The sequence below is a fragment of the Bombina bombina genome, chromosome 4, assembly GCF_027579735.1.
Source record: "Bombina bombina isolate aBomBom1 chromosome 4, aBomBom1.pri, whole genome shotgun sequence".
NCBI classification, from domain to species: domain Eukaryota; kingdom Metazoa; phylum Chordata; class Amphibia; order Anura; family Bombinatoridae; genus Bombina; species Bombina bombina.
Window position 1 is genome coordinate 164,817,029 of NC_069502.1, and position 14,471 is coordinate 164,831,499.

Sequence of the window (14,471 nt, forward strand, 5' to 3'; positions counted from 1 at the left end):
GAGGTTTTGTTAGACAACTTAGGAGACCTGGCCCTCCTCTAATTCAAATGTCACTGTTAGTTTTTTGATCATATAGCACTGGTCACTTAAACTTCGTTATGTCAGGGCTTTCACACTGAGGCTGTTTTTATGTCAGACCTGTGCTTGTTTCCCCTTGATTGGCTTAAAGATGGGTGTGTGTGGCACTCTGAGGTTTGATTGGTGGAAATTCGTTGGTAGAGATTGTGCCTTTCTCACATGAAACTAAATAGTGGGTTTATGAGTATTAGTTTAGGATTGATGTTTTATGTCAGTAATCCTTTGCGGCCCAAGAGGATAATCTTTTATTCACTTTATTTCACGCTGCACTTTTTACACTTTGGCTTCAGCCTATCTGGTTGTTTCTCTCTTTAGGATTATCCTATCAGGGGGTTTGTTTCTTCTGTCTTTACACAACTTGTGCACTGATTGGATCAATTATTAGGGGAGGGTTCTATTCACCTTTAAATTTTTGCCACTTTTGTATTGTTGTTTGTCAGAGGAAGGGACTGTTTGGTGTCCCGAAACGTCACAATAAATATTATTTGTTTACACAGATGGCTAAAGTCCGGTGAGTGCTTATTCATCATTGCATCTATATATATATATATATATATATATATATATATATATATATATATATATATATATATATATATATATATATATATATATATATATATATATATATATATATATATATATATATATTATTTATTTTGCGCAAAATTATATTTTCTGCTCTTGGTGATAAAAGGAGAGTTAAACATATTGAGTCAAAAATACCTCTAGAAAAATACCCTAGGTATCTAAATTGTGCAAATATATATACTTTTTGTGTGGAAGTTTTGAATTGGGTGACCAATATTTAGCTTAAAGTCAAAGCATAGCAAATTTCTGTATTGAATCAATTATTTTTTGTAGTGTTTGGCCTATAATCACTAAAAATTAGTTGGCAACCTATGCGTATGATGTATTTCTAAAATCAGGACAAAATAATGAATATATTTGGAGGAAGTTTTCTTTAGCTAAACTAGCTTTGTAGAAATTGTTATAACCAAAACTTTATCTCTAGAAAGGCCTGTATATCTATCTGCTAAACAACAAAAAAAAAATATATAATATGTGTAGATGAACTTATCAAGAAAGCGGATAATTCATATGAAACCAATAGTGAGTTCAAATGCCAAAATTGTGTGTCATTTATGCATGGAAACTGGGGGAAACTATTTTTCCCCCATACATTTTAGTTCAGTGGTTTTCAAAGTGTTAGGTGGTTAGCTGGGTAGTAGCAGTGTAGTAGCAGTGTAGTTTGCAGTATTATAAAATTTTCTACAATATATGTCTTACATTTTATCATAAAATTATTTATTGATAATTCTATATTTAGCCACTAATCAGCAAGCGCTACACAGGTGCTGAACCTAAAATGGGCTGTCTCCTAAGCTTAGATTCCTGCTTTTTAAATAAAGATAGCAAGAGAACGAAGAAAATGTGATAATAGGAGTAAATTAGAAAGTTGCTTAGAATTGCATGCTCTCTATCTGAATCGTGAAATAAAAAAATGGGTTTCATATCCCTTTAATTTTGACTTTAAAGGGATGCTGAACTCACATTTTTTCTTTCATGATTCGAATAAATCATGTCATTTTCGAATGTACTCCTATTATCAATCTTTGTTCTCTTGGTGTCTTTATTTGAAAAAGCAGGAATATAAGCTTATGAGCCAGCCCATCTTTAATTCAGCACCTGGGTAGCGCTTTCGAATTGGTGGCTAAATGTAGCAAGCGCTACCCAGGTGCTGAACTAAAAATGGGCCGGCTCCTATACTTACATTCCTGCTTTTTCAAATAAAGGTACCAAGAGAACGAAGAAAAATTGATAATATTTGTAAATGAGAAAGTTGCTTAAAATTGCATGTTCTAATTGAATCATGAAAGAGAAAATATTTGGGTTCAGTATCCTTACTCATTTTTTATTTTGTCGCCTCTAATTTTTTTAGTTCTAAAGAAATGTATCAAGTCTTAAGAATTGTTTTCCTTTTTAAAGATGTCTTCTTATGTAACTTTTTGTAGGAAGTTAAATTATTTTTTTTTGAAAAATCACTGTTTTGAACATTCAGTCATGAGATTGTTTTGCATTTTTAAGTGATTTAAAGTGTGTTTTGATAAATGTTTGATTCCCACATATTTCCAGACCTCATTTATCTTTGTAGAACATACCAAACATTGACTTGTGAAATCTTGCGCTTAAATTTTTTTGGATGAATGCCAATAAGAAGATAAGACCTAATTGTTGCTTCCTTTCCGTTATATATTTACCTCTGAATATATCTCATCTCATATTTAGAAGCATCTTATTGATGGGACTTTTGATCCCTAAATTCATTTCATACACCTCCCTCAAATTGTAGGGCTGCTATTTTTGAACCTAGGTGATACTGCAAGTATCTGAAGGTAAATTGTTGTTCATATTCTGCACTACTGTAGAAAAGCTAGATTTCAACATGGCTGCACCCATGACTAGAGGAAATGGGGGAATAACTTAAATTCACAACACTTTGTGTTCAGTAGTAATTTTAATGTATTTTTTAAGTTTATTATTTTATTTTTTTCGTAAAACAAACAAACAAACGGTAACAAAAGGTATGTGTTGTTCACAGATGCCTAGAAGCATATAGTTAGATCCATTAGCCTATTATTTGTCTAAAGGCTGTGACACACTGCAAGCGATGCGGCGCGAGGCGAAGCAGCTGCTTCGCACCATGTCGCATTGCTTCTGAAGTTCAATTATTTCATCTCTGAGCGCTCAGCTTCACGACCTGACGCAGCAGAGTGCTCAGAGATGAAAAGGCAGGACACACTGAGTGCACACAGCCGCATGTACACGCTGCGCGCCGCTCCGCTTGCAGTGTGTCACAGCCTTAATTCCTTGAGCATGTGCTAATGGTTCCCAGAATTGTAGTTTCTCCAACATTGGTGTGTCCGGTCCACGGCGTCATCCTTACTTGTGGGATATTCTCTTCCCCAACAGGAAATGGCAAAGAGTCCCAGCAAAGCTGGTCACATGATCCCTCCTAGGCTCCGCCCACCCCAGTCATTCTCTTTGCCGTTGCACAGGCAACATCTCCACGGAGATGGTTAAGAGTTTTTTGGTGTTTAAATGTAGTTTTTATTCTTCTATCAAGTGTTTGTTATTTTAAAATAGTGCTGGTATGTACTATTTACTCTAAAACAGAAAAGGATGAAGATTTCTGTTTGTAAGAGGAAGATGATTTTAGCAGACAGTAACTAAAATCGATTGCTGTTTCCACACAGGACTGTTGAGATGAAGTAACTTCAGTTGGGGGAAACAGTTAGCAGACTTTTCTGCTTAAGGTATGACTAGCCATATTTCTAACAAGATTGAGTAATGCTGGAAGGCTGTCATTTCCCCTCATGGGGACCGGTAAGCCATTTTCTTAGTCAAACATAAAAGAATAAAGGGCTTAAAAAAAGGGCTTAAAAACTGGTAGACATTTTTATGGGCTAAAACGATTGCTTTATTGGGGCATATTATGCAGATTCTAGCTAATAATTGGCATTATAATCTTGGGGAACGTTTAAAAAACGGCAGGCACTGTGTTGGACACCTTTTTTAGTCTGGGGGCCTTTCTAGTTATAGTCTGAGCCTCATTTTCGCGCCATTACTGCGCAGTTGTTTTTGGAGAGCAAGGCATGCAGATGCATGTGTGAGGATCTAAGAATCACTAAAAAAGCTTCTAGAAGGCGTCATTTGGTATCGTATTCCCCTCTGGGCTTGGTTGGGTCTCAGCAAAGCATATAGCTGGGACTGTATAGGGGTCAAATTTAAAAACGGCTCCGGTTCCGTTATTTTAAGGGTTAAAGCTCTGAAATTTGGTGTGCAATACTTTTAATGCTTTAAGACACTGTGGTGAAATTTTGGTAATTTTTGAACAATTCCTTCATACTTTTTCACATATTCAGTAATAAAGTGTTTTCAGTTTGAAATTTAAAGAGACAGTAACGGTTTTATTTTAAAACGTTTTTTGTGCTTTGTTGACAAGTTTAAGCCTGTTTAACATGTCTGTACCATCAGATAAGCTATGTTCTATATGTATGAAAGCCAATGTGTCTCCCCATTTAAATTTATGTGATAATTGTGCCATAGTGTCCAAACAAAGTAAGGACAGTAATGCCACAGATAATGATATTGCCCAAGATGATTCCTCAAATGAGGGGAGTAAACATGATACTACATCATCCCCTACTGTGTCTACACCAGTTTTGCCCACACAGGAGGCCCCTAGTACATCTAGTGCGCCAATACTTATTACCATGCAACAATTAACGGCTGTAATGGATAACTCCATAGCAAATCTTTTATCCAAAATGCCTACTTATCAGAGAAAGCGCGATTGCTCTGTTTTAAACACTGAAGAGCAAGAGGGCGCTGATGATAACTGTTCTGACATACCCTCACACCAATCTCAAGGGGCCATGAGGAAGGTTTTGTCTGATGGAGAAATCTCAGATTCAGGAAAAATTTCTCATCAAGCTGAACCTGATGTTGTGACATTTAAATTTAAATTAGAACATCTCCGCGCACTGCTTAAGGAGGTGTTATCTACTCTGGATGATTGTGACAATTTGGTCATTCCAGAGAAATTATGTAAGATGGACAAGTTCCTAGAGGTTCCGGTGCCCCCCGACGCTTTTCCTATACCCAAGCGGGTGGCGGACATAGTAAATAAAGAGTGGGAAAAGCCCGGGAATACCTTTTGTTCCCCCCCCCTATATTTAAGAAATTATTTCCTATAGTCGACCCCAGAAAGGACTTATGGCAGACAGTCCCCAAGGTCGAGGGGGCGGTTTCTACTCTAAACAAACGCACTACTATTCCTATCGAAGATAGTTGTGCTTTCAAAGATCCTATGGATAAAAAATTAGAGGGTTTGCTTAAAAAGATTTTTGTACAGCAAGGTTACCTTCTACAACCAATTTCATGCATTGTTCCTGTCACTACGGCAGCGTGTTTCTGGTTCGAGGAACTAGAAAAGTCGCTCAGTAGAGAATCTTCGTATGAGGAGGTTATGGACAGAGTTCAAGCACTTAAATTGGCTAACTCTTTTGTTTTAGATGCCGCTTTGCAATTAGCTAGATTAGCGGCGAAAAATTCAGGGTTTGCTATCGTGGCGCGCAGAGCGCTTTGGCTAAAGTCTTGGTCAGCGGATGTGTCTTCCAAGACAAAATTGCTTAACATTCCTTTCAAAGGTAAAACATTATTTGGACCAGATTTGAAAGAGATTATTTCAGACATCACTGGGGGAAAGGGCCACGCCCTCCCACAGGATAGGTCTTTTAAGGCTAAAAATAAGCCTAATTTTCGTCCCTTTCGCAGAAACGGACCAGCCTCTAATTCTGCATCCTCTAAGCAAGAGGGTAATACTTCACAACCCAAACCAGCCTGGAAACCAATGCAAGGCTGGAACAAGGGTAAGCAGGCCAAGAAGCCTACCACTGCTACCAAAACAGCATGAAGGGATAGCCCCCGATCCGGGACCGGATCTAGTGGGGGGCAGACTCTCTCTCTTTGCTCAGGCTTGGGCAAGAGATGTTCAAGATCCTTGGGCGCTAGAAATAGTTTCTCAAGGTTATCTCCTGGAATTCAAGGAACTACCCCCAAGGGCAAGGTTCCACACGTCTCACTTATCCTCAAACCAAATAAAGAGACAGGCATTCTTACATTGTGTAGAAGACCTGTTAAAGATGGGAGTGATACATCCAGTTCCAATAAGAGAACAAGGAATGGGATTTTATTCCAATCTGTTCATAGTTCCCAAAAAAGAGGGAACATTCAGACCAATTTTGGATCTGAAGATCCTAAACAAATTTCTCAGGGTACCATCGTTCAAAATGGAAACTATTAGAACGATCCTACCCACCATCCAGGAAAGTCAATTTATGACTACCGTGGATTTAAAGGATGCGTACCTACATATTCCTATCCACAAGGAACATCATCAGTTCCTAAGGTTCGCTTTTCTGGACAAGCATTACCAGTTTGTGGCACTTCCATTTGGATTAGCCACTGCTCCAAGGATTTTCACAAAGGTACTAGGGTCCCTTCTAGCGGTTCTAAGACCAAGGGGCATTGCAGTAGTACCTTACTTGGACGACATCCTAATTCAAGCGTCGTCCCTGTCAAAAGCAAAGGCTCATACGGACATCGTCCTAGCCTTTCTCAGATCTCACGGATGGAAGGTGAACAAAGAAAAAAGTTCTCTGTCCCCGTCAACAAGAGTTCCCTTCTTGGGAACAATAATAGATTCCTTAGAAATGAGGATTTTTCTGACAGAGGTCAGAAAATCAAAATTTCTAAGCTCTTGTCAAGTACTTCATTCTGTTCCTCGTCCTTCCATAGCGCAGTGCATGGAAGTAATAGGATTGATGGTTGCAACAATGGACATAGTTCCTTTTGCACAAATTCATCTAAGACCATTACAACTGTGCATGCTCAGACAGTGGAATGGGGATTATACAGACTTGTCTCCGATGATTTAAGTAGATCAAAAGACCAGAGATTCACTCCGTTGGTGGCTGACCCTGGACAATTTGTCACAGGGAATGAGCTTCCGCAGACCAGAGTGGGTCATTGTCACGACCGACGCCAGTCTAGTGGGCTGGGGTGCGGTCTGGGAATCCCTGAAAGCTCAGGGTCTATGGTCTCGGGAAGAGTCTCTTCTCCCGATAAACATTCTGGAACTGAGAGCGATATTCAATGCTCTCAGAGCGTGGCCTCAACTAGCAAAGGCCAAATTCATAAGGTTTCAATCAGACAACATGACGACCGTTGCATATATCAATAATCAGGGGGGAACAAGGAGTTCCCTGGCGATGAAAGAAGTGACCAAGATAATTCAATGGGCGGAGGATCACTCCTGCCACTTGTCTGCGATCCACATCCCAGGAGTGGAAAATTGGGAAGCGGATTTTCTGAGTCGTCAGACATTCCATCCGGGGGAGTGGGAACTCCATCCGGAAATCTTTGCCCAAATAACTCAATTATGGGGCATTCCAGACATGGATCTGATGGCGTCTCGTCAGAACTTCAAGGTTCCTTGCTACGGGTCCAGATCCAGGGATCCCAAGGCGACTCTAGTAGATGCACTAGTAGCACCTTGGACCTTCAACCTAGCTTATGTATTCCCACCGTTTCCTCTCATTCCCAGGCTGGTAGCCAGGATCAATCAGGAGAGGGCCTCGGTGATCTTGATAGCTCCTGCGTGGCCACGCAGGACTTGGTATGCAGACCTGGTGAATATGTCATCGGCTCCACCATGGAAGCTACCTTTGAGACAGGACCTTCTTGTTCAGGGTCCATTCGAACATCCGAATCTGGTTTCCCTCCAACTGACGGCTTGGAGATTGAACGCTTGATTTTATCAAAGCGTGGGTTTTCAGATTCTGTAATAGATACTCTGATTCAGGCTAGAAAGCCTGTAACTAGAAAAATTTACCATAAAATATGGAAAAAATATATCTGTTGGTGTGAATCCAAAGGATTCCCATGGAACAAGATAAAAATTCCTAAGATTTTATCCTTTCTACAAGAAGGTTTGGAGAAAGGATTATCTGCAAGTTCTCTAAAGGGACAGATCTCTGCTTTATCTGTTTTACTTCACAAAAGACTGGCAGCCGTGCCAGATGTTCAAGCATTTGTTCAGGCTCTGGTTATGATCAAGCCTGTTTACAGACCTTTGACTCCTCCCTGGAGTCTAAATCTAGTTCTTTCAGTTCTTCAAGGGATTCCGTTTGAACCTTTACATTCCATAGATATTAAGTTACTATCTTGGAAAGTTTTGTTTTTAGTTGCAATTTCTTCTGCTAGAAGAGTTTCAGAGTTATCTGCTCTGCAGTGTTCTCCGCCCTATCTGGTGTTCCATGCAGATAAGGTGGTTTTGCGTACTAAGCCTGGTTTTCTTCCGAAAGTTGTTTCTAGCAAAAATATTAACCAGGAGATAGTTGTACCTTCTTTGTGTCCGAATCCAGTTTCAAAGAAGGAACGTTTGTTACACAATTTGGACGTAGTCCGTGCTCTAAAATTCTATTTAGAGGCTACTAAAGATTTCAGACAAACATCTTCCCTGTTTGTTGTTTATTCTGGTAAAAGGAGAGGTCAAAAAGCGACTTCTACCTCTCTTTCCTTTTGGCTTAAAAGCATTATCCGATTGGCTTATGAGACTGCCGGACGGCAGCCTCCTGAAAGAATCACAGCTCACTCCACTAGGGCTGTGGCTTCCACATGGGCCTTCAAGAACGAGGCTTCTGTTGACCAGATATGTAAGGCAGCGACTTGGTCTTCACTGCACACTTTTGCCAAATTTTACAAATTTGATACTTTTGCTTCTTCGGAGGCTATTTTTGGGAGAAAGGTTTTGCAAGCTGTGGTTCCTTCCGTTTAGGTGACCTGATTTGCTCCCTCCCTTCATCCGTGTCCTAAAGCTTTGGTATTGGTTCCCACAAGTAAGGATGACGCCGTGGACCGGACACACCAATGTTGGAGAAAACAGAATTTATGCTTACCTGATAAATTACTTTCTCCAACGGTGTGTCCGGTCCACGGCCCGCCCTGGTTTTTTAATCAGGTCTGATGAATTATTTTCTCTAACTACAGTCACCACGGTATCATATGGTTTCTCCTATATATATTTCCTCCTGTCCGTCGGTCGAATGACTGGGGTGGGCGGAGCCTAGGAGGGATCATGTGACCAGCTTTGCTGGGACTCTTTGCCATTTCCTGTTGGGGAAGAGAATATCCCACAAGTAAGGATGACGCCGTGGACCGGACACACCGTTGGAGAAAGTAATTTATCAGGTAAGCATAAATTATGTTTTTGCAAACTCCCCTCACTAGCTCCTAAAAAAGTTTGATAATGCTCATTAATACTCTTGATAGGTTATATATTGTCAAACCCTACATTGCAGAGATATCTGCAGACAATGCTCCTCTCCATACTTTGAATATACAAAATATTCTAGGCATAATTAGAGAAACCCAGGTGCCAGGGAGTCTCTGGCTCCTTAAAATTAGGCCCTGGATTAGATTCCCAAGACGCCCATGGGTGTCCCCCACTTGTCCAACCATCTGGCCTCAGCTGCACCTAAAATTTTACCTTGAGTCGTCTCAGATGTGAAATGCAAATCCAACTTTTATGTTATTATAATGCAATTATAACATTTACTGTTATTTATTATATACAACATTATTAAACGTTTTACCTCTGTGATTACCTGTATCTAAGCCTCTGTAGACTGCCCCCTTATCTCAGTGCTATTTAAAAACTTACATTTTAGCCAATCAGAGCTGACTCCTGCCTAACACCACGGGAATGAGCACAGTGTTATCTATATGGCACACATGAACTAGCACTTTCTGAATGTGAAAAACTGTAAAAACTTACTGAGAAAAGAGGCAGCCTTCAAGGGCTTAGAAATCGGCCTATGAGCCTTATGTAGGTTTTGCTTTCAACAAAGAATAACAAAGCAACTTTGGTAATAAAAGTAAATTAGAAAGTTGTTTACAATTGCATCTGTCTCTTTAAATTTTAACCGGTTGGGCCAGTAACATTAGCCGAGTTGTGTGCCAATTAAATAGGCTATGAGAAGAACATTGAAGAAGTATGTTGGGGATAATAATCCATCTTTTTATTAATAATTGGATTTGATGACCCATTGCACACTATGGATTCAGAGGTTCATTCCTTAAAGTGAAAGTCAATCCTAGCGTTTTACAAACTCTAGGATTTACTTTTGAAGCAAATAAAGGGTACTTTCATTCATGAAGTATAAGATACTTCATGTAGAAAGCTCCTTTATTTGTTTCACTCAATCGCCGCTCTTAGCTCCTACAGCAGCCCACGGCTTAAATTTTTTTTTTTTTTGCTAAGAGGTGATGTTTTCACCTCTTAGCCAATAGCCATGCGGTAAATCTGGCTCTTAGCAAAAAAAAAAATTTAAGCCGTGGGCTGCTGTAGGAGCTAAGAGCGGCGATCGAGTGAAACAAATAAAAGAGCTTTCTACATGAAGTATCTTATACTTCATTAATGAAAGTCCCCTTTATTTGTTTCAATAGTCAATCCTAGCGTTTGTACAACGCTAGGATTGACTTTCACTTTAACAGTATTTCTTTCATGTAATTGGCCATGAGCTAGTGACGTATGGGATATACAATCCTACCAGGAGGGGCGAAGCTTCCTCAAAATGCCTATAAATACACCCCTCACCACACCCACAATTCAGTTTTACAAACTTTGCCTCCCTATGGAGTTGGTGAAGTAAGTTTGTGCTTGATTTTCTTCTGTGATATACGCTTCTTGGCATTTTGAAGCCCGATTCCTCTCAGAGTACAGTGAATGTTAGAGGGATGTGAAGGGTGTATCACCTATTGATTCTATGGTTTTCCTTGCAGGAAATCTTTTCATAGGTTCTCTGTTATCGATTGTAGAGATTCATCTCCTACCTCCCTTTTCAGATCGATGATATACTCTCATATTCCATTACCTCTACTGATATTTCAAATGACCGACAACATGCTGAATTATCCTCCTCCTCTGATGATCTATCTGATTCAGAAGATCCTACCTCAGATATTGACACTGACAAATCTACTTATCTTTTGGAGATGGAGTACATTTGTTCCTTGTTAAGAGGTGATGATTACTTTGGATATTGAGTAAATTAGTCCACTTGATACTAAAACTAGTAAACGTTTAAATTCTGTTTATAAACCTCCTGTGGTTACTCCAGAGGTTTTTCCAGTTCCTGATGCTATTTCTGATATGATTTCAAAGGAATGGAATAGGCCTTGTACTTCTTTTATTCCTTCTTCTAGGTTTTAAAAGTTGTATCCTTTGCCAGCAGTTAGATTGGAAAAAATCCCCAAAGTTGATGGGGCTATTTCTACTCATGCCAAACGTACTACTATTCCTATGGAAGATAGTACTTCTTTTAAGGACCCTTTAGATAGGAAACTTGAATCTTATCTAAGGAAAGCTTATTTATATTCTGGCTATCTTCTCAGGCCTTCCATTTCTATGGCTGATGTTGCAGCTGCATCAACTTTTTGGTTGGAAAGCTTGGCGCAACAGGAAACAGATCCTGATTTGTCTAGCATTGTTCGCTTGCTTCAACATGCTAATAATTTTTTTCTGTGATGCTATTTTTGATATAATCAAAATTGATTTTAAATCTATGTCTTTAGCTATTTTAGCTAGAAGAGCTTTGTGGCTCAAATATTGGAATGCTGACATGGTATCTAAATCTAGATTACTATCTCTTTGTTTCCAAAGTAATAATTTATTTGGTTCTCAGTTGGATTCAATTATTTCAACTGTCACTGGGGGGAAGGGAGTTTTTTCCCCTCAGGATAAAAGATCTAAGGGTAAATCTAAAGCTTCTAATCGTTTTCGTTCTTTTCGACAGAAAAAGGAACAGAAAGCCAGTCCTTCCCCCAAAGAATCTTGTTCCAATTGGAAACCTTCTTCAAGTCTGCATGAAGGTGCGGCCCTTATTCCAGCTCAGCTGGTGGGCGGCAGATTAAAATTTTTCCAGAACATTTGGGCAGATTCTGTCCAAATTCTATGTACTCAGAGTATTGTCTCTCAAGGGTATCGAATAGGATTCAGAGTAAGACCTCCTGTGAGAAGATTTTTTCTCTCTCACACGTTCCAGTAAATTCAGTGAAAGCTCAGTTTTTTCTGAAGTGTGTTTCAGATCTAGAGCTTTCAGGGGTAATCATACCAGTTCCATTTCAGGAACAGGGTCTGGGGTTTTATTCAAATCTATTCATTGTCCCAAAGAAAGAAAATTCATTCAGGCTAATTCTGGATCTGAAAATTTTGAATCGTTTTATAAGAGTGCCAACTTTCAAAATGGTGACTATAAGGACTATTCTGCCTTTTGTTCAGCAAGGTCATTATATGTCCACAATAGACTTACAGGATGCATATCTTCATATTCTGATTCATCCAGACCACTATTGATGTCTGAGATTCTCTTTTCTAGACGAGCATTACCAATTTGTCGCTCTTCTATTTGGCCTAGCGACAGCTCCAATAATTTTTTTCAAAGATTCTCGGTGCCCTACTCTCTGTAATCCGAGAACAGGGTATTGTGGTGTTTCCTTATTTTGATGATACCTTGGTACTAGCTCAGTCTTTACATTCTGCTGAATTTGCTCGTTTTCATATGAGACCTCTCCAGCTTTGTATGCTGAATCAATGGTGCAGGGATTATACAAAGATATCACAATTAATATCCTTAAATCCCAATGTTCGACTCTCTCTGGCTTGGTGGTTAGATCACCATCGTATAGTTCAAGGGGCCTCTCTTGTTCATCTAACCTGGAGTGTAATCACAACAGATGCAAGTCTTTCAGGTTGGGGAGCTGTCTGGGGATCTCTGACAGCACAAGGGGTTTGGAAACCTCAAGAGGTGAGGTTACCAATCAATATTTTAGAACTCTGTGCTATTTTCAGGGCTCTTCAGGTTTGGCCTCTGTTGAAGAGAGACCCATTCATTTGTTTCCAGACAGACAATATCACAGCTGTGGCATATGTCAATTATCAGGGTGGGACCCACAGTCCCCTAGCTATGAAAGAAGTATCTCGGATACTTTCGTGGGCGGAATCCAGCTCTTGTCTAATTTCTGCGGTACATATCCCAGGTGTAGACAATTGAAGTGGATTATCTCAGCCGTCAGACTTTACTTCCGGGGGAGTGGTCTCTCCATCTAGATGTGGTTTTTTTTTCAGATTGTTCAGATGTAGGGTCTTCCAGAAATAGATCTGAGGCTTCCCATCTAAACAAGAAACTTCCCATGTACTTGTCCAGGGATCCTTAGGCGGAGTCGGTGGATGCGTTAGCAGTTCCTTGGTTTTACCAACCTGCTTATATCTTCCCGCCTCTAGTTTTTCTTCCAAGAGTGATTTCCAAGATCATCATGGAACAATTTTTTGTGTTTCTGGTAGCACCCGCATGGCCTCACAGGTTCTGGTATGCGGATCTTGTCCGGATGTCCAGTTGCCAACCTTGGCCACTTCCTTTAAGACCAGACCTTCTGTCTCAAGGACTGTTTTTCCATCAGGATCTCAAATCGTTAAAATTGAAGGTATGGAAATTGAATGCTTAGTCATAGAGGTTTCTCTGACTCAGTGATTGATTCTATGTTACAGGCTCGTAAATCTGTTTCTAGGAAGATTTATTATTGAGTTTGGAAGACTTATATTTCATGATGGTGTTCTCATAAATTCTCCTGGCATTCTTTTAGAATTCCTAGAATTTTACAGTTTCTTCAAGATGGTTTGGATAAGGGTTTGTCTGCAAGTTCCTTGAAGGGACAAATCTCTGGTCTTTCTGTTTTATTTTACAGAAAGATTGCTAAGCTTCCTGATATTCACTGTTTTGTGCAGGCTTTGGTCTGTATCAAGCCTTTTATTAAATCAATCTCTCCTTGGAGTCTTAATTTGGTTTTGAAGGCTTTACAGGCTCCTCCTTTTGAGCCTATGCATTCTTTGGATATGAAACTACTTTCTTGGAAAGTGTTGTTCCTTTTGGCTATCTCTTCTGCTAGAAGAGGTTCCGAATTATCTGCTCTTTCTTGTGAGTCTCCTTTTCTGATTTTCCATCAGGATAAGGCAGTTTTGCGGACTTCATTTAAATTTTTTACCTAAAGTTGTAAATTCTAACAACATTAATAGGGAAATTGTTGTTCCCTCTTTTTGTCCTAATCCTAAGAATTCTTTGGAGAGATCCTTACATTCTCTGGATGTTGTAAGAGCTTTGAAATATTATGTTGAAGCTACTAAAGATTTCAGGAAGACTTCTAGTCTATTTGTTGTCTTTTCTGGTTCTAGAAAATGTCAGAAAGCTTCTGCCATTTCTTTGGCATCCTGGTTGAAGCTTTTGATTCATCAGGCTTATTTGGAGTCGGGTCAGGCCCCGCCTCAGAGAATCGCAGCTCATTCTCCTAGATCAGATTCCACTTTGTGGGCTTTGAAGAATGAAGCTTCAGTTGATCAGATTTCCAAAGCAGCAACTTCGTCTTCTTTGCATACATTTACTAAATTCTACCGTTTTGATGTATTTGCCTCTTCGGAAGCAGTTTTTGGTAGAAAAGTTCTTCAGGCAGCTGTTTAGGTTTGATTCCTCTGCATATGTTTTAAGTTTTTTTCTTTTCAATTATGAGAGAAACATTATTTTGGATGTGGATTTAATTTTTTCAGCAGAAAATGGCTGTTTTTATTTTATCCCTTCCTTTTCTAGTGATTCTTCTGTGGAGTTCCACATTTTGGGTTTTACTATCCCATACTTCACTAGCTCATGGACTCTTGCCAATTGCATGAAATAAAACATAATTTATATAAGAACATAACTGATAAATTACTTTCTTTC

At 39.4% G+C, this 14,471-nt stretch overlaps 1 protein-coding gene across 3 annotated transcripts in view; it reads left to right on the top strand.

The window, feature by feature from the left end:
- Positions 1-14,471, top strand: part of ROCK2 (Rho associated coiled-coil containing protein kinase 2) — a 653,542-nt gene that overhangs the window by 61,086 nt on the left and 577,985 nt on the right. The window lies entirely within an intron of this gene.